The 21,092-nt window shown below is 41.1% G+C and overlaps 1 protein-coding gene and 1 non-coding gene across 8 annotated transcripts in view; both read left to right on the top strand.

Annotated features, from left to right (window-relative positions):
• LOC101735999 (prominin-like protein) overlaps positions 1-21,092 on the top strand; it is a 62,048-nt gene that overhangs the window by 2,552 nt on the left and 38,404 nt on the right. The window lies entirely within an intron of this gene.
• On the top strand, positions 16,136-16,207 carry TRNAE-UUC (transfer RNA glutamic acid (anticodon UUC)). Its single transcript has one exon. It is a non-coding gene; the product is annotated as a tRNA-Glu (tRNA).

The raw sequence follows: 21,092 nt of genomic DNA, 5'->3' as shown, positions 1-21,092 counted from the left end.
CGAGTAATCGATTGGTTCAGGAATAATGAAATGGGATTTCAATATGAAGAATTGTCTTTGATAGCTGGACCTTTTGTTATGGCTATAACTATTATCTGATTTATCTGTTTGCTAATAGATATACAATAATTTGGTGATTTAAGTTACAAAATGTCGTCTTCGTGTGCCATTTTGCAACAATAATTGACTATTTTTTAGACAACTTGAAAAAGCAAAAAAAAATTCATTAAAGATCTGATTGAAAAGTTTCGAGTCTATTGTTTCGTTTTGTCTGTTAAAAATGTAGTATCTAATGCTTTTTTCTTATGATAAGAGCTGACTGAAATTTAAAAAAACAAATTGTATTTCTAAATTTTACGAAATTACTTATTAAAGGAACAAGATTTTCAAGTTTGAGTAGCGAATCAGCAACCCGTTTCTCCCCTTTGATTAGTTTGTTTATGCATGTGGTTGTTAAATGACGTTCTGTCTCTGTGTGCGAGCCAGGGAACGTACAGACGCAAGGCCGATGACCTTGGATCCTAGTTAATGGCGCTGGGTATCATGGCGTTTAGGTCTAGAAGATAAACATCACAAGTTTAAAATTAAGTAATGATGTTATTTTTATTATTTTACAAAACAGAGCAGAGCTTTGATGCATATCTTAAAAATGTCGATGAAGTTAAGATGGAGGTATAACGTAGCAATACATCCGCACTTATTATTTACAATACCCACACAAAGATATAGTAAATTCTTGGGTGTATTCATGTTCTTTCCGGATCCGTTACAAGGTCGAAATACATCACATATGATTTAAAGGTTTTCTTGTTTTGTGTAATCAGCTTAAAGCTTTTATATACATGAAATAAAAGATAATAGGCGTGAGGTTCAAACAGGCAGGCAACTTAAACCTACAAGCTATAGCGTATCATGTCTTTTTACTTCTATCTTCTTCAAATGTGAGCGTTCGAAGAAGATGTACGATGTTCCAAATTCTCTAGTAGTTCGTGGATTTACTGTGGCATAAATACGCACGAGTGCGTTCTAGCGCGGAGGCCACTTGTCAGACGGCAACTATAAACTTCTATTATTCCTCTTGGTCGATAACGCGGGGTTACGGGGATAAGAAAGATTAAACTATAAAGTTGTCATGGCCTAAAGGAAAATATGCCAGCTGCATTCGTATGGAACGATGCGTTTGTGCCGTTGTTTGAATCCCGCAGACAGGTACTTACAAATCTTTCCAGTGAATTATAATACGTACTTAACACATGTTCACGAATGAATTCCACAATGAAGGAATTGTGTAATAACAAATCAAACCAGTAAATACAGTCAAAACCGTTTACTGCGACATCGTTTAGAACAACATGCCGATTATAACAACCTAGAACAAAGGTCCCGGCTGAATGCTATATGACCGCCTTATTAAAAACATTGCTTTATACGACATTGCTTACAACGACATACCTCATAAAACGACCGCATTTAACTAATATTTCGGAGAATTAGATCTGATAGAACGACCGGCTAAGCTGTATTGTTAACAATTTGAATAGGTATCCACATTTGTCTTCAATGGCTATTAAAATCAGGAAAGAAAACAACAGGATTTAGTTTAGTGTAGGGTCTTTTCTAATTCTTAGAAACAAAACACGTGCATTCAGTAGAGTCAAAGACCGCTTCTTCGTATCTCTTCAGTTAGTTTATTACTAACTAATCTATACACAAAACGCACCAAAACTTTGTGGAGTTATTCGTGAAACTTTCAAAATGTCACAAAGAAAAAGAAATCAAATTAATATTGAAGAAAAATCGCGTATTATGTAAATATATTTTTCCAATAATTCCCTATCGATTTGTTTGTACTTGCACGATACACATTAAACATCACCGGTTGTTACGACTATCGGTTTTTACGACTGAATATGAGCAGTCCCTTCGATGTCGTTATAACAGATTTTGACTGTATTATAAAATGCGCAAGTACTGGTGGTAGGACGTCTCGGGAGCCCGCACGGGTCGCTACCTCTAATCCATCTATTTCTGCCTCCATATAGTATTGTATTCTTCTACCCACTCATGTAAAGCTATAGTAATATAGTAAGGTATTATATTTTGAAGGACAGGTAGCCGCTTATTATCGTAGAAATTAGACTTAGAACTCATGTCAAAAGGTGGCTGGAGACATTTAAGTTGTTGATATTGAGGCAATAAAAAAGCAACCTGTTAGGACTGCATAAAGCTAAAGCAGTGCTGTCTCAATCCGGGTGTCTTCATCAATAAACCGACTGTTCTCAGTAAATCAAACATACCCAATCGTTAAAACCTCAAACGGCGGTTGAATTGTCGTGCAACTATCGGCGTCGGTCGACTAACCGTTCATTTTACTGTAGCACTGTATCGGTGGGTTGTGGTTACATTCACAGCGGAAGGTAGCTTTCGCGTTGTGGCTACTTTCTGCTAGTCGCTAAACACCAGCTGGGCTGTGGAATCATTTGGTCATCTACACTAATAAAAGTGAAAAGTTCAACATTCATGAAGCACACTCCAAATACTGACAGCGTGATTCGGACTGGAAATTGTTCCCGAATGCATGGGTACAGCAGCAGTGCCTTAGTCTCCAATAACTACATAAACAATTAATTGTATCAATCGGTACAGAATTTCGCAAAAGTTGAAAATCGATTTTCTTTAATATGTACCTTACCTTGTTTACTTCCTTACCTTACTTTACCTTTATTATATATTATACATAATATCGTCAGTAAACTCACATGTAGTTCTACTACGGACGGGTCATAGGAAATTAGTAGCAATGTCACTCTCTATGTGATCGGAGTCGTCTATTCCACTTATCGGATTGAGATCTATAAAGTCTATTATTATTATTAGTTATTTATATTTATTTAAAACCTTATTAATTACATAATATTTTTTAAAAAAGATATTCAAACACAATTAAAAAAAAACACTATATAAAAATAGATTACCGCTGATGGCGGTATCTACGACACAAGCCACCAGTGGTTAGGACTCCAGAGTGAGAAACCTCCTCACAATGCGTGCAGTATCGAGGATTTATTTATTATTATTATTAAGATGGTTCGATTCATACCCAGATTTTGCCAGATGACCTATTAAATAAAAACGCTTGTGGTCCACCATTCTGGCAACATAATTTAGTGAAGTGCATATAAGTTCTTGGTACGTACTGTAAGTCTTTTCATACGCAGCTTAACGTCGCTCACATCCTTCTAATTATCTGAATCATAACAGTCTTTGTGTATTACACGCATCAATACTACAGCGTTCTTTTTTATTACGACGTTAGAATTCAATGTGTACTCGAATTTTAATTAAACACTTTTACAAAATTGATACGTATTATAATAGTGAGCACTCCCTAGTGAATAAATACCTGTAAAATTATTAGGTAATTTGACGCATGAACACGTGGCAGCAATGCCAGTAACTAGTACCAGCTGCTGGCTAGAGGTGGTCGAAGTCGTGTACACGTACCCCCAATGAAAAACCGGGCAGACTGTTGTAGGGTCTTCAAGGATTAAAATTAAAGCAGACTTTTTGCAATGGAGTATGGTTACTTGGGGTCTAAGTTTCGAGCGATGTCCAATATAAGAGTCATTCCGAGGGCAGAGCTAAATTGGCGTCCAAAATGCTAGAAGTCCTCAAAAGAGCGAAGCTCGCGCCTGGACAAAGACTGCTTTAACAAAGCACAAGTTTGGCCTTGCGTGGAGTATTGCTCTCAGTTCTGAACCGGAGCTCCCAAATAGCAGCTATTTCTATTTGATTCGATACAGAAGAGGGCCGTTTAGATTGTCCTTAATTCAATTCTCACGGATTGCTTAGAACTTCTAAGTCTACGGAGGAACCTCTATTCTCTGTGTTCGTACGGTTCCGTATAGGATTCATAGGGATTCATGCTCTGAGGAATTGTTTGAGAAGATCACATCATCGCGTTTTAACTATCGCGCTATCCGCCGTCGGAGCAGAGTTCTTCCGTGCTACCTGTAACCGCTGTATTCATCCATAGTGCGTTTCCAGAGATCTTTTCTGCCACGTACCATCCGGCTCTGGAATGAACTCCCCTGCACGGTGTTTCCCGAGCGCTATGACATTTCTTTCTTCAAACAAGGCTTAGCGAGAGTACTCTGCGGTAGGCAGCGCTTGTAGCCCCTGGCATTCCTAACGTTAATGAGCGTCGATAACCACTCACCACCTTTTGGTGGGCCGTATGCTCGTTCGTCTACCTGCAAGGGACATACAAATAAACATCTCGTTATCATTCTTGCACTCGTCTTTGCCGTGATGTTGTAAACCGAAACATTTAGGATTTTTCGCGATTTGATAACTATTCCCGCTTCAAAGCTTTCCAATTTACTATATTTTTAAGATTTATAAATTTCTTTTCATTTAATTACCGATTAAGATAAAGTTTTGATTACTAAAAAAGACACTAGATATCCCTATTATTATCTGTACTTGAAACACAACTTCCTTTATTTATTATTTAAAATCCTTGAATATCTCCTTTGTGCTCTTAATTTCTAAGAAATGACCACCGTGTAACTCAACGAATAAACAGAATAAATGCATTGAAATGAAGGTATCGTATAAAGAGTGTTCGCCATCGACTAGTTGATATTTGAATACAATGCACCTCGACCAGATAAGGCGTTCAGAAAGGGCTATGATCGACGCTGCATTGTGCTGTAATCGTCAATTGTGTTTCAAGGGTAGGCTTAAAATAATAAATTTCATATATTGGCACACGTTGCTCATGTGTACCTTTCAGTCTTGTCGACGTCGCCCTATACACGTCATTACGGATCCTCCCGATCCATTAACGGTGCTTTTAGGCGCTTTTAGGTATCACAAGTACCGGTCACCATCCTCGTCGAATCCGTCGCTTGCGACGAAGGGCTCGACGATTGAATTAACCTATAGACACAGCTCACTGAGTTTCTCGCCGTATCATATCAGTGGGTCGCGTTTCCGATCCGGTGGTAGATTCTGCGAAGCACTGCTCTTGCCAGGGCCAGTGTTAGCAACACTTCTGGTTTGAGCCTCGCGTTACTGTATGCATATAGTAAACTACATATTTTTATTTTCGGCACTAAATCAGTATTTTTAATGCAGTCGTGTTTTTTGTCAGCCTTATTTTTGTTTATTGTACACGTCGTTGCGAATATCTATTTGAAAATGTTCTTACTAAGTATACTGTAAGTGTTTTAATTTTGTTAATAAACCAAACTCGGTCATCTAAAGTCTGTACATACGTCAGGTGGTCACGCAGCGTCAACGGTATGACGATAAACTCGTGCCATTGCCCTTAGCGGTACTATCAATAAACGCGATGCTCACAAAAAGTACCTTTATTGATATAAAGGGGCAAAAGAGCTCACGGCCTACATGTTGTTAAGTGGTTACCGGAGCCCACTGAAATAAAAATATGAATGTCGCCGCCATCTCGGGACATGAGTCAATTTTGAAACGACGGTTCGATCCTTCAAACTGAACGAATAACTTCGTATCGGGTATAGGTATCATGGATGTATCTACCTCTGTTCATAAATGTACTATAGTAGCTATTGATCGATCCAAGTGTTGCAGATGCCCGAAACATTGTAGCGATATACTTAATAGGTACTCGCTTGCAGAGGGCGACTGATCCACTTACTGTTACATGTAGCAATGAGATGTGATAAAAGTCCACAGCGGTGGGCAGCCTATTGGATGTACCCCTAATTCACCATATTATGGTGTTCCGTATACCTATCTGCCTTAGACTTTAATAAAAAATGGAACGCATATTTCATGTCAAAGTTTTAAATTGGGTATAAAACTCATATCACTTCACAATCAAATAATTAGATTATGATCACTATAATAAAAATAAAAACTACCACATCAATATTATAAATGCGAAGGCGAGTTGTTTGTTATTTATATTTTAACGCCACTAATCAACTGTTTTGCATATTATATACGCGTTTTCGAAGGTCCAGCAAAGGACACAGGGCGGTAACAGCCTACTGAGTTTCTCGCCGGATCTTCTCAGTGCGGTTCCTCACAGTTCCGATCCGGTGACAGACTCTGCGAAGCACTGCTCTTGCTAGGGCCAGTGCTAGCAAATTCTCTCAGGTTAAGCCCGTGAGCTCACCTACCGCCCGGGCGTAGGTGGAATAACCCTTTAGGCCCCCAGCGAATAGGTCGGGGGAAAAAAAGAACAGGGCGGTACCCTATGCCTAATACTATGCTCGAAACAAGTAAATAATAATTGACAGTTGATTATGAGAGCTCGGTGCCGATCTATTTGGACGATGTTGTAATCCGTGACGCCCCGACCGCGTTGCACAAACGTAGGTATAATAGGAGGTATTGTTGGCGCGTGGTTGGCGCTGATTGCACTCGTACCGGACAGATATTGAACGCTTCGACGTTTCGTAATCGTTTCAGTTGCATACCTTTCTTTAATGAGTTTGTTTGTTGACGCGACGCCGCGACGGTCAGCTATGAGCAGGAGGAGGGTAATTAAAGATCAGTGTTACGGGAAATACTGATAATGATATCGTTTTACACGTGCTCTTCGTCGTATAAACTTTGTGCCGAGTGTGCATATGTAGATACTCATTCTGTAAGTTAGTAATTAAGCCTGTTGGTATAGCGAGCAGCGTCATGCCCGGGTCTCGAATTTGGCCATCTAATACTAAGAATTCAAATTAAATAAAAGCTTAAACAATATTTTTACATTCATACTAATTGTGGTGTTACTATCAAATCTCTTATCAATCGTTTTACTCGACTTTTTTATTGCCCTTGTAAGGCAGACGAGCATACGGCCTACCTGATGGTGAGTGGTTACCGTCGCTCACGGACGTCAGCAATGCTAGGGGCAGAGTCAAGCCGCTGCCCAGCTATTTCACTTTTCTCCTGTGCGACGGAAACATGTTCTCAATAAACTGAATAGACATCTGTGTAATTGTAATTATAAAGATTATCTATTAGCTGAATGGTGACAGGGATAGTGGTGAACGGTTACCGTTGTCTCTTGTAGTAATGTCGTCCATGTTGTAAATCTCGACGTTCGCCGTAAGTAATATAAGAACTCGAACCTGCAATTGTAAATCACTTTTCAGTTAGTTTCGTTGATTTGCTGCCAAAATAAGCTAAATTGTACTTACGTCCAAAATAATTCTGACTAACGTATCTTTTTAGTTACTGACAATCGCAAAATACAATCTACCCACACAATTCACGCTTAAAGTAATTTCATTCCTTTGAAGTGATTTAAAGCTTAAAGCTAAAACGTTCGTGAGTCGGGTATGCAAATCAGATTACGAATAATAATGGCTGTCTAATACACTCAAAGGTCAGCGTGGCTGGTCAGAACGAAGATAAAATGTCACAAAACAGGCATTTGTACATTAGGTAATATAAAAAGTTTAGAGTACGCTTCGCTGTTGAACTAAACATGTTTATAACATTATTATAAAACTAAGCGATCATTATGACCTTATTGCCAACCAAGCAGCATTGTCATCCTCTAAAATCTAGTTTTTAATTAATGTTATCGTTCCACTTGATTGGCGAGCAGTGGCAGACTGTGGACGTGCGCTGAGAACGTTCCAAAATGACTCCATAAATAAACATAGAATTTTTACGACCATTTTCTCCGGAAATGTCTTTTTTTCTCAGAGAGTGTTGACACGTGTTTTATCTATGATACACTTAAATTTATATGACTACTATTCATCGATCTGTACTGAAGTATTTTGAGGTCTTATATAAGACTAGTCGTACTCGCCCGCTTCGCTGGGCATTTAAAATTAACATAATTATTTATTGTCATTATTGTTAGGGAGTCCAACACTCATATAAATATTAGCCTATCCATTAAGTACATGTATTTTCTACATGGATACCAAGTTTCAAGTCAATCGGATGCATGGTTCAGTAGGTATAACGGAACATCCGTAAAAACCACTGTAGATTTATATATTAGTATAGATAGTACCTATTCAAATAAACATACGTATGAGAAAAATTTGTTCGTTGGTAAGCGCATCATTCGGCAATGGACGGACCTATTTGACTTTGTGTGTTTCTTCGGTTTTCGCGAATCATCTTCATAAGTAAAACTACATTAACGGTTTAATCTCGCCTTTTGATTGGCACTCGTCACGTCCGCAATGTGCAATGTCACCGCGAATAACCGGGTGCTGCAAATGTCTGCAGCTTGTCGAAATGCTGTCGACAGTCGCGAACATTTTGTAAGATTTGACAAATACTCGTGGTAGGACGTCTTGTGAGTCCGCACGGGTAGGTATCACTGCCCTGCCTATTTCTGCCGTGACACAGCAATGGGTTTCGGTTTGAAGGGTGGCGCAGCCGTTGTAACTATAGTTATAACAGTAGTTATAACAGTATACTGAGACCTTAGAACTTATATCTCAAAGTGGGTGGCGCATTTACGTTGTAGATGTCTATGGGCTCCAGTAACCACTTAACACTAGGTGGGCTCTGAGCTGGTCGTAAAAACGTATCGTTACTTATGTCATGCTTATTTTAATCAACGTTTTTTTAATATATTGCTGAGGATGGTGATGTATGTTCATGGTATTTTAAAACAGTTTAACAACAATTTATTTAGATTACAATTTGACCGATAACTGCTTCTCAGACGAAGCTAGCTTACATGTGTAAAACAAATGAAAGTAACGTCCTCATATTGGTCGGCATTCGACATACATCACTGTGCTGAGCACAATCCATATTGTTTTTCTTAGTACGAGTACCTAGAGTATAATAGTAACTTGAAAACAATACAACACAGTTATAACTGTTGATTTTACGAAGTAGATGTCTATTTTGCAGCTATTTCATCACGACCCAAGTTAGCTTCTTATTTAAAGGCAACTTTCACTTGGCGTTTGTACCTTAAAGGTAGCGCCAGATGTATCGTTCGAGGGAAAATCGACATTTCAAATAATATTTGAGAACACCAAATAGAACGGTTTGGTTTTTATCAATTAACAACGTCAACCTGACTTTTATCATAACATTAATTAGTTCAAGCCGGATAACTGCTACGCGGCAGAAAGAACCATAGTGGTAGAACCTACCCCTGCCGGTCACAGTACGCCTTACCACCCGTCAGTTGCGGCCTATCAGGTAGACTACGGTACTGCCGAGCGTTACAATATTGACGTAATATAAACTTTCAATTTGGGCCAGTGGGGTGCTTGAAGTAATTGTGTGCCAAGGTTGGCAACCGACTTGCCATCTGACTGTGTTTTATTGCCACGTTTGCGCGGCCTGGCTGATTAGTTTGGCTACATTACTTAGTTTTGCTAGAGCAATCAATAGTCACGATTTATCAACGTTTTTTTGTTGATTAAAAAGGAATTTGTTTATAGTTCAGCTTGCCTTCGATCAACAATAATAATACCCTCCGATATTCGATGAGTACAGCGGTGCATGCGAGTATAGCTTAAATTATAATGCGTTTTTGTATGTGTTCTAGGCGTTAATATACACTTAGTGGCTCCGACTGGGCTCTGGCCGGGTCCTTGGTAGGGCGCCGGCTGTGAGCGGCAGGAGTTTTTAGTGAGGTTCGACTCCCACATACCCTACTCGCCGCGCGGGTGGGGATCCTGTGATTTTCTCCTGTATAAAAATAAGAAAGGCGTACACATAGTAGTAGTATGTTAGTACACATCGTACAAGCGAAGGAAACAATGAAGTTCATCCCGGGTCCGGGTTCTAGATAAATGGTGCTGTTCTAGATAGACAAACAAACTCACTGATGCTGGGGCTCATTGACGTCAGGTACAAAGCGAGAGCCAGGTGCAGCGGGTCTGCGTCAAGTACTTAAATTATTTAAAACATTTTCCATTTATATTTATATGCCTAATCGTGTGCAAACTCAATTTCAATGAATAAACCGCGTGGGTCGCATCTGACCCTAAACTAAGATAAAGCTGAAATACGTGGCAATTTAGTCTTTAAAACAAACATTTCAAAGTATAATGTCCTGCGAACAGGAGTTTATGTAGCAATGTGTTACAGGCTGCCGTATTTATGTGATCCGACATACGAGGTAGTCTTGTTGGCGAGCGCATAATATAACTGTGTAATTTGTAATATCCTCTTATTCGATGAAGTCTGCGTGTGGATGTTATGGTTGCACTCGCTTGGCAAATATTATGGCCAGAGTCGGCTACTGTCGGATGAAGGTCATTAGCTGAGCAAGCTATTATGATTATTTAATGTGAGATAATTTTGACTGACTCCCAAAAGAGTAATTACGTCTGAACTGTTAGCATTAGAGAAAATTAAATAACATCCAGTCAGTATTAACTTCCAACCATCCAGTTCGTCGGCCCCTTATCTGACGCAGCGTAGCTCGCACAGTTAGCTGTGTGGTCGAACTATACAGAACTGTTGTTCCATATTACGTTTACTCTTCCGAATATATTTTAATTATTAGTATCTTCTTACTTCTGTCTGTCGCATGGCATTCACGTTATTGTGTAGCTCAGGGCATATTATTATTTATTTGGTTATTAATATTACGGTGAATTTAGATACATTTTTGCATAGAATACCAGGTTATCATAACTCGGAGGTGGTTAGCACGCGACAACGATTGTCGACGTCGTGTGACGACGCTGATAAGATAACGGCGTATACAGATGTAACAGCGTCGACGTCACGAAGGCCGCCCCGCTCCACCGTCGCGTTATTGATAACAATTACTCCTATACAGCTATGTACGCCTAGTACTTTTTCAGGGGAATTTCCATGGAAAGCGTTTTTCAACACGACGTAGTTTGTGAAAATTAAATTTCAGATGAATTCACGTATTTGTGTTAAAAAATGTATTAGGTTCGCGGTAGATATCTTCATAGAGAACATCACCAGAAATTGTTCTCAACACTCAGTGTCTTTAAACACAGATAATTTACTAACACTAGCCTTAGCAAGAGTGCTTCACTGAATCTACTACGGGATCAAAATCGCGACCCATTGAGAAGATCCGGCGAGAAATTCAGTGTTTGCGTCATACGGCCGATGGCTGTTCATTATTAGACGGTCGTACTAGTTGTTATTCACTATCTGCCACTTTGTAACACTCACGCCATTGACCCTTCACGACGAGTCTAACAATTAATAATTTACTTAATACATATTTTTTTTGTAATTGACTGAAATGTACAATGATATATATATATACAGGGTAAGAAACAACACACATAGATAAAATAGTCGCACACTGAACTAAACTTTTAGAATATGATCTATCACACACGAGAGAAGTAATTCGCGATCACATTGTGCGAATGTGATTACATAAAGTAGCGTGTATCATAATAACTGGTTCGTAATTGTGGCACTAGGTCAAGATAATCTTTTGTTTACTGCTGCATGATGCCGAATACGAGGCGAATACCGGTGCCAGCTCTGAACTAGGTCGTACCTGCACTGCGGGCCCTCGACCGCTTTACGCAAATGCCTCCCGATGTTTTTCGGTTCCACTTTCTCTTAGCTGATAGTGCCCTGGTACTTTGCGATAATTTTCTATAACTTGTATAACGCTTTGTACTATGTATGTACGTATTTATCAATCAAATTTTCAATTTTCATTTCATAAATGTATAGAGGTCAGTATTTGGTCGAAGGTACTCGTACGCGTGTAGGTACTCGCTCAAAATTAATAATGGGTCACTTAGAACAGTTTCGGTCACGAATTTGGCATTTCGGTTCTACTTTCTGAGAGGACATAACGCCCTGGTACTTTTTGATAATTTCTTTGGAAAATAACAAAACTATTAAGCTTACTTTGGAAGTAGGTCGTACTGCTTGCAGTGGCCCGATTTAGCAACGCATCATTAATTATCGAAGTATTTCTACTATCGTGCTCATCCCTGCTAATTGAAACCATTGCACCAACCCGTATGCTTATATGCCTAACTGGTAATACAAACAAAACTGAAATCTGACGTTCGATATTATTGCAATATTATACCAGTCGATATACATTTTTTATTTTTTTATTGCTTAGATGGATGGACGAGCTCACAGCCCACCTGGTGTTAAGTGGTTACTGGAGCCCATAGACATCTACAACGTAAATGCGCCACCCACCTCGAGATATAAGTTCTAAGGTCTCAGTATAGTTACAACGGCTACCCCACCCTTCGAACCGAAACGCATTACTGCTTCACGGCGGAAATAGGCGGGGTGGTGGTACCTACCCGTGCGGACTCCCAAGAGGTCCTACCACCAGTGATTACGCAAATTATAATTTTGCGGGTTTGGTTTTTATTACATGATGTTATTCCTTCACCGTGGAAGTCAATCGGGAACATTTGTTGAGTACGTATTTCATTAGAAAAATTTGTACCCGCCTGCGGGATTCGAACACCGGTGCATCGCTACATACGAATGCACCGGACGTCTTATCCTTTAGGCCACGACGACTTCAAAACATACATACATACTTTCCTATAGAGTGTTTAACGTCTCTGAACTTTGTATTCGACTCGATTTTCTTCGATACCTTATACCAAGTTAATTGAGATTTTGGCGACGATAACTTCCAGTAAAGGCTTCGATATTTTTTGTTTTTACTCGATCTATTTGTTATATTTTTATCGATTTTTTTATAGTTCATAACATCCTAGCAGTTTGTTGTTTTTTAATGACGCCCAAACCTAAGATCCTACCTTGCTCTTAATTGGTACGCGTAGCTACGGTCAGCAGCAAGTTAAGAGTACAGGGTAGCCACTGACTATTTTTTATTATGAATTAATGGAATTGTATTTATTTGAAGTTTGAATATTAGAATTATTAATTCAATCCAAAATTTATGATATAATTAATTAATTTGTTTTCATTTTCGTCAAGTAACTGTTACCTGATGGATCTGTTTTTCATTTGTTTCATCTGTTTGTGAGGCTATTTAAATTTTTGTAAAATATCTTAATATTGGTTTTTACTCAGAACTTCTGAACGACAGTGGGTAGGCTATTTCGGTTCTCCTGTAAATTGATTCCCTTGATTCCTTTCTACGCGTATCTAATACGATCTAGTGGGGAAACTTCAAGCATTGCTATTTGATAAGGTCCATTTTCAGCGAATTGCTGATAATTTTTTTTCGTTTATCAGTACATCGACCGTGTTAAGCCTTTCAGATTGTTTTCAACAATGGAGCATAAATATGGAAATATGCAAAGCTGTGCGCTTTGTAGTTTACTAGGACGATAAATATTTACATTATTACAAGTAATAAAATTTTGTTTTATCATCGAAATATGTTTATGATAGATAAACGTGTTACAATATTAATAAATAAATACGTTATGAATAATATTAGTTAGTATAAAGGCCATTGACCTCAGTGTTGCAAACAGCTGTTGGATAATGTTGTCAGCTGTATTTACATTTGAGTAGGCACTGGACTGTGCTGTACTGGACTTGTTCTGAGCCAATCAATTAGTTACATAAATTAGTTCAAATCTGCGATGGCGATATGGCCTACCACTAGTAGGCTAAAAAAGCCCACTCTTTTTAAAACTAGGAATTTTTACAAAAGTTTGTTTTAAGTAATACGTAAGTCACATAATATAAAGTTTTAAAAACGGTTGTAAATAAATTTTTGAAAAAAAAAACCTTTGCACATTCCACGAAAAATTAACACTAAAATTTTATATAAGAGCGAGTTGGGGCAGAGAGAGGTTAAACCAATTGTTTCTGAACGGCCAAAGTCGTTCTATTTCGATCTCCCCCACTCTGAGAGTAGCCGATTCTCAGCGACCGAGGTCATGAGTTATGATCACACGGGTAAATACGTTATTGCTCTATTAGCTAAACTCTTAAACCAGCAAGCGGCTGCTATTGACAAGGACCTATACTAATTCCAAAGAGTGAGTAATCTTTTACAAACCGTCCGCCAACGACCTCCACAATAAAATAATGGCTTTATGTATTGCAAATCAAGGAGGCAATAGTAAAGTTTATGTGCGTGCTAGGCAATGTAGGTACTGTGAGACGCAACGGGTGGGTTCAGGTTCTGTGTATTTATGCTCTGAAAGTGGAAACTGGTTTGAACAATAGTACAGATGCCTAGAGAGTCAACGTGGAGTTTGGGCGTTGGATTATCTCATAAGTGCACGATTTTTTTTATTGCCCTTGTAGGCAGACGAGCATACGGCCCACCTGATGGTGAGTGGCTACCGCGGCCCATGGACTTCAGCAATGCCAGGGGCAGAGCCAAGCCACTGCCGACTGATCAAATTCACACAAACCATAATGTCTTTGTGACGAGATTGTTAGTGCATACTTTGTTTTACTTCCGTTATTATAACATTTACTTTTCTGACTGAGTAAGGACGGTGTCACGGTCATATCGGCAAGCACAGCACAAAAATTGCACTATCAATGTTTACGACTTTATGGTTTCGCAGAATGAGTTTATCGTTATCGTCGTGTTTGTGCCGTTCAGGTAAAGTACGTACAATTATATGTAAGTGTTAAAACAACTGATGTAGGTACTGATAAGGATATAGCGGGGTTTTATTTCAATGCGATAGTACTGATTAGCGGTAATTATAAAAGTAATTGTAAACGTCACGTGTTTATGGTGATCTTGTGTTTTACTGGTGCTAAGAAGTCTCTTGTGAGTCCAGATCGAAATCACCGTCCTATTTCAGTTCTGAAATAAGCATGCGTGTTTGTTTGAAAGGGGGTATAGCGGTTATTTAACCACATAACAATGCCGTGGTCGCATATAGCCCCTTAGTTAAAATCAGCCGAAAGCTGCTTCGCTCAGGACATTGACTCTACCAAGTAGCCAGTATACGTTATTAGTGGCCATTACTTTATCAAACACCTAACAAGTTTAAAAAAAAAAAAAAAATATCTGGTTACTGCTATTAAAAGCATACAACCCACCAGAGCAAATGGTTAGGTTTAAGATAGGTTTGTAATGGACATCAGCGATGTCAAAGCTATAGCCGAGTCGAAGTCTACCGCTCTGGTTGATCAGAGTGATATGCTTTAACTATCAAAAATACCTGTGAAGTACGTTCGCGACTGTTGTCGGCGCGCTAATTACTTTGTAACTTACTGTGTTTCTACTGGTGGTAGGACGTCTTGTGAGTCCGCTTGGGTGGATACCACCACCCTGCGTGTTTTCTGCCGTGAAGCAGTAATGCGTTTCGATTTAAAGGGTGAGGCAGCAGGCAAGGCAGGTTAAATCTGAGACTTTAGACATAATGTCTCGAGGTGGGTGGCGGTATTTATGTTGTAGATGTCTATAGGCTCCGGTAAATAGTTAACACCAGGTGGGCCATGAGCTCGTCTAAACATTCAAGCAATTGAAAAAATCAAATTATTGACACTGTTAAAGCCAGTGACGCTTTCTTTTTAAGTTTAATTTACCAGCTGACGATTTGAAATACTCGTATTATTGTTAGTCATCAATGCGCATTACTTAATTTCTCAGAAATAGTAAAATTATTCATTCATATACATATATTAATGTCAAATGTTTCTTATTGCAAGCGCTTAAAGCTGAATATTACTTGAGCTCGCAGAAAAGCAACGGTCAAGCTGTTGTCGAGTCACTTCAAAAAATTCGAAGGTCGTCCGACGAAAAGCGACGGTACTTTAAGTTAGAAACGTAACAAATTATAATAACTAGGTATAAACTGGTGTTGACCCACTGCAGGCAAGAGTCTCTCGATTGAGAACAATAAATCTGTAATGGTCCACCAATCTGTCATTATAAGACACGATCTTCTCATCGACGTCCCCTAGGTCACCACCTTGCTGCTTGTGACTTTTTAGGGTCTACGTATATAATATATCAGTACTTACTTGTTCAAATATGATAATGTGATTAACGTGACTAGCCCCACATGAGCGTGGCGGCTTTCTGTTTCGTGTCAGCGTTTTTTGTTGAGAAATAAAAAGTATTATCATTTTAACTTAAGATAAAAAATAACTGTATACGAATATTGTTTTATAATGTATGAAAAACACAATATTAAAGTAATTATTTTCTGTTGTACTGACCTTGGTTTGGCTCACATGGGCTAAGCAAAATTCGTTACAGACGCTTGTATCCCGTATGGTCTAGTGGCTAGGATACCTGGCTTTCACCCAGGAGGCTCGGGTTCGATTCCCGGTACGGGAAATGTTTTTGATTTTTTTTTCTAAATGTTGTGTTTTCAATTGCTATTATAATTAGGAGCCTGTTTTTTTTCTTTTTTTTTAACTGCCTTTCACATTAATTATACATCACAACACATCAATTTTATGTTGCAAGCCCACACGGATATGTACCACTATCATGTCTTGTTCTGTTTCAAAGCAATCACACTACCATTTGAAGGGTAAAAGCTGCAGTGGAGACTTCAGTCTATGGGCCATCATCGTAAGCGGTAACCGTTTCTCAAGGGCATTGGTTCCGCCATCAGCAGAGCTGCTTTAAATTAGATGACCCCTGAGAACATGGCCCATAATAGCTATAAAAATTTTAAAGCCTAACCTGACTTGAAGTTGTTGACCTTTACGGTAACAAGATATAAAAGTAGAACGTGTGTCTATAACGGGACCTGTAATCACCAAGTCGAGCGAAAACCACGGCCCAAGGGAGCTACAGGGGAGCTTATTTCACAAAGTTGATTAAAATATTATTATCGTCAGAACTTAATAACATACAGGTGCTTGTAATCTAATTTTTTGATCGCCTCTTTGGTATTGTGGTTGGCTCTGTGAAAGAAGGTGTACAACGTCCAATGTTGATATTGTTATGACGCAAGCCAACCGGTGGTAGGACCTCTTGTGAGCCCGCACGGGTAGGCACCACCGCCCTGCTTATTTCTGCCGTGAAGCAGTACTGCGTTTCGGCTTGAAGGGTGGAGCAGCCGTTGTAACTATACTGATACCTTAGAATTCATGTCTCAAGGTGGGTGGCGCATTTACGTTGTAGATGTCTATGGGCTCTAGTAACCACTTAACACTAGGTGGGCTGTGAGCTCGTCCAACCATCTAAGCAATAAAAATTGTACATATTCTCGTACATTTCATATTCTCGAACGCGCCGAACTGGTAGACATTCAACTATTCCGATTCCAAAGTCAGAGGTTAGTACCGCTAAGTCCTAGTTTATCAGATCGCCATCAATCTAATTCAATTATTATAGGGTGCATGCAACAGTAAAACTGGGACCTTAACCTTAATAACATTCAATTATAGGTATTCGGTTTGATTGGCTAGCTTGTGTAGGTGGAGTTCGACAATTTAATAAAAGATAAGGATTCAGGCGGCTGTTCATTTCGAATAGACATGATTGGGGTGCGCTGAACGCGAAGCAGTCACCAGAGGTCCCATGCATCGAAAGGTTTCCTTCGAGAGACCCTTCGGTAAAATGAATTATTGCTTCTCAAGATAAATGTGCCACAGCCATCCGAATGGACTCTCGAAACATTACGTACCTAGTATAGTAATAATACTCTATTTTGAGTAGTGTTCTGCTTATGATGTTCGGATGAAGATGATGCGGTATGGTAACGCCAATATAGTTAATTAAAAATAAGTCGAATCTTTTTTTTTTGTTTCTACCTAAGCTGAGAGCCTTGAGAGGCTATTTCAGCATAATCTTAACTAGTAGGTGAGCTCATTGGGGCTCAAACCTGACGACGTTGCTAACACGAACCCTAGCAAGAGCCGTGCTTCGCAGAATCTACCATCGGATCGGAAACGCGATCCACTGAGAAGATCCGGCGAGAAACTCAGTGGGCTGTGTCTGTGGGTTAATTTACTCGTCGAGCCCTTCGTCGCAAGCGACGGGTTCGACGAGACCGATGACCGGGGTCGGATCATTCGCGTGAAAGACACTCATGGTCCAACACTAGCTATAACCGATTTATAAGTTTGAGCTTATGTTTCCGTTAGAAACTTTCTGAACAAATGCGCTTACATAAATATCTTGTAATTTTGAAACAGTATTGGCAATAAAATATAAATTTATATTTCAATTTGTTATTCGAACGTTCTGCGAAAGTCTGGAATATTGAGTTGAATTTTGGATTCATGAGCCGTCTTTTAAAATATCAAGATACATACGGTTTTGGATTAAATTTTGCGCAATTTTATGACTGGATAAGCACAAATATGGGGCTTCAATCATGGGAAATGTTATGACCCGTGCAACGCCGCGCTGGGCTGGATTCGACATTGTGCTCGCTTGTTCTTGATTTACCGTACAGACACCTCTACAAGTCGACTGATATTCGATGACGCGAGAAGTGTTTGAGTGTGAAACAACTCGGTATCGCGGGAAAACGCGACTTGTTACATTGTGTATTAATTACAATTTTAATGCAGCAACATCCTCGGGCCACATCTAGTCCGAATAAATATATCTTGTATTCTACAAAATTATAGAAGTAATGTCAACATGTAACGGGTGGTTTGAACGGTAAATCTTTACATATAGGTAATTCAATAGCTTAGTATGACTTTTGACTTTACTAGTGTAACTAATCCCTTTAAATTTATTTTATAAATCCAAAATACAGTTTCGTAAATGTTAAGCTACGAGTATATTGGGATATCTCTCCTCTCGAGCAAGTGATAAAGTGCCTCGCTCAGTTCCAGTGTAAGAAATTGTTTAACCGTCCGCAACGGGACGCGTGTACATTATAACTTGATTCCGATAGAGGCACCCGTCACGTGCGGACGTGCTCATCGTCCACTCGATCGCCCGGTCTTTGTTCGCCCGGCTTTTGTTAGCCCGGCCATTGTTCGCGCGGCCTGTGTTTGTGGTACATCTGCCGACTAAGTGCTCTTTCTGGAAGTTTTTATTTGTTTTGTTTCCTTTTGTTGTTTCTGTGTTCGTGGTACATCTGCCGACAAATTGGTTTCCTGCAAGTATTTATTTGTTTTGTTTCTTTTCGTAATTTCTGTTTTGTTGTGCTTTTTCTTTGTCCTGTAGTAATCGCGCCGCATTGCCACCTGTGTTCAATAGAACCGCTCAGGTCCGAGAAGTTGGGGCCTCGCCGCAAGGCGAGTGTTTTCAAGACCCGGGGCCGCCCCACCTGGGTACTCAGCGATCATGGACGCTGTATTCGCGGAATTCCTCCGACTTCGCCACCCACAGCTCGCCTCGGAGTTTTTGGCCTTCAAGGCCAATCACACTGCGAGCCCTCTCGAGGACTCCGCCGCGCTCGCTGCTCCTGCGTCGCCTGTACCTGCGTGCAGAGCTTCTGCATTGAGCACCGCAGCCTCTGTCGTGCCTGCCGCTCCCGTGTCGCCTATACTGGCGAGAAAAGCTGCTGCGTCGTCCGCCGTGACCATCGTTTCAGCTGAGCGATCATCCGCGGCCTCCGTCGCGCCCTCTAAAACACCTACACTTGCTCGTAGGTCGCCTGCACCCGCCTCCTCGTGCTCCGACTCTGACTCGGACATGGAGGTCGACCTCGCCCCCGCCTCATCGACGGATGGATTCACCCTGGTACAGAAGGGTAAGAAGCGTGCCGCGGAGTCTCGAGCTCCCGCGGCCGCTAAAATTAGCAAAGCCGTGAACGCGTCGCGCCCCCGCCCTCAGACTCCCGTTGCGCCCCCAGCCCGTGCCACTCCGTCGCCGCGTCCGGTGGCACAAAATAAAACCCAGACCCCTCCCCCGGTTATCCTTCAGGAGAAGGCAGCTTGGGATCGAGTTTGCCTGGCCCTTAAGGCCAAAAATATAAATTTCACGAATGCCCGTAACCTCGCGAACGGCATTCAAATTAAGGTTCAAACACCCGACGACCATAGGGCCCTCTCTTCCTACCTCCGTAAGGAGCGTATAAGTTTCCATACGTATACGCTCCAGGAGGAGCGCGAACTCCGCGTTGTAATACGCGGAATCCCTAAAGAGTTAGATGTAGAGCTCGTAAAAGCCGACCTGTTAGAACAAGGCCTACCAGTGAATTCTGTGCACCGTATGCACACCGGTCGCGGTAGGGAGCCATATAATATGGTTCTAGTCGCTCTCCAGCCTACCCCCGAGGGTAAGAAAATCTTTAACACACAGACCGTCTGTAGGCTCTCTGGTATCGCTGTCGAAGCCCCCCATAAAAAAGGCACTCCTAGCCAGTGCCATAACTGTCAATTGTACGGGCACTCTTCCCGTAACTGTCACGCGCGCCCCCGATGTGTTAAGTGTTTGGGCGATCACGCCACGGCCCTCTGCGCTCGCGACCAAAAAACCGCGACGGAACCGCCTAGCTGCGTCCTGTGTCGAACACAGGGTCACCCCGCGAATTACCGTGGTTGCCCCCGAGCCCCTAAAATAAATCGCCGCGTCGCCCGCCAAAACCGCCTCCGAGCTTCCGGCCCAGACATCAAAGCCTCGGCACCCTCTGCGTCGCAGGCTAAGCCAGCGTTCGTTCCGGCGGCGGTGCCCAGTGTCTCGGCCTGGGCAAAACCGCTGCCGTACACGAACACGGCTACAACTCCCTCCTCCGCGATTCGTCCCGCCCCCGCGACTCGTCCCTCTCCCGCGACTTGCCCTCCGACCGCGTCCGACAATCTCGCTTTAGCGATCGACTTCTTTCAGTCGATCAACTTTGAGCGCGTTAACGCTTTGGGCGACGCCATTCGCGCTGCCTCCACTGCACAACACTTTATCGCCGTTGTGCAGGAATACGCCGACGTATACGCGTCATTAAATACGTACGTCCTCCCCTCACTCCGCCGGTAATCAATGGCGTATATAAGTAGAATAAAGCCCCTATCCGTAACGATAGGATTTTTTAACGCTTACGGTCTCGCAAATCAACGTGATCAGGTTTCTGACTTTTTGCGTGACCACCAAATTGATATCTTTTTAGTGCAGGAGACCCTACTTAAGCCCGCGCGCCGTGACCCTAAAATCGCGAACTATAACATGGTCAGGAACGACAGGCTCTCTGCCCGTGGTGGTGGTACCGTCATTTACTATAGAAGAGCCCTGCATTGCGTCCCGCTCGATCCTCCCGCGCTCGCTAATATCGAAGCATCAGTGTGCCGAATCTCACTGACGGGACACGCGC

The sequence above is a fragment of the Bombyx mori genome, chromosome 17, assembly GCF_030269925.1.
Source record: "Bombyx mori chromosome 17, ASM3026992v2".
NCBI classification, from domain to species: domain Eukaryota; kingdom Metazoa; phylum Arthropoda; class Insecta; order Lepidoptera; family Bombycidae; genus Bombyx; species Bombyx mori.
This window is presented reverse-complemented; position numbering and strand designations above follow the sequence as displayed.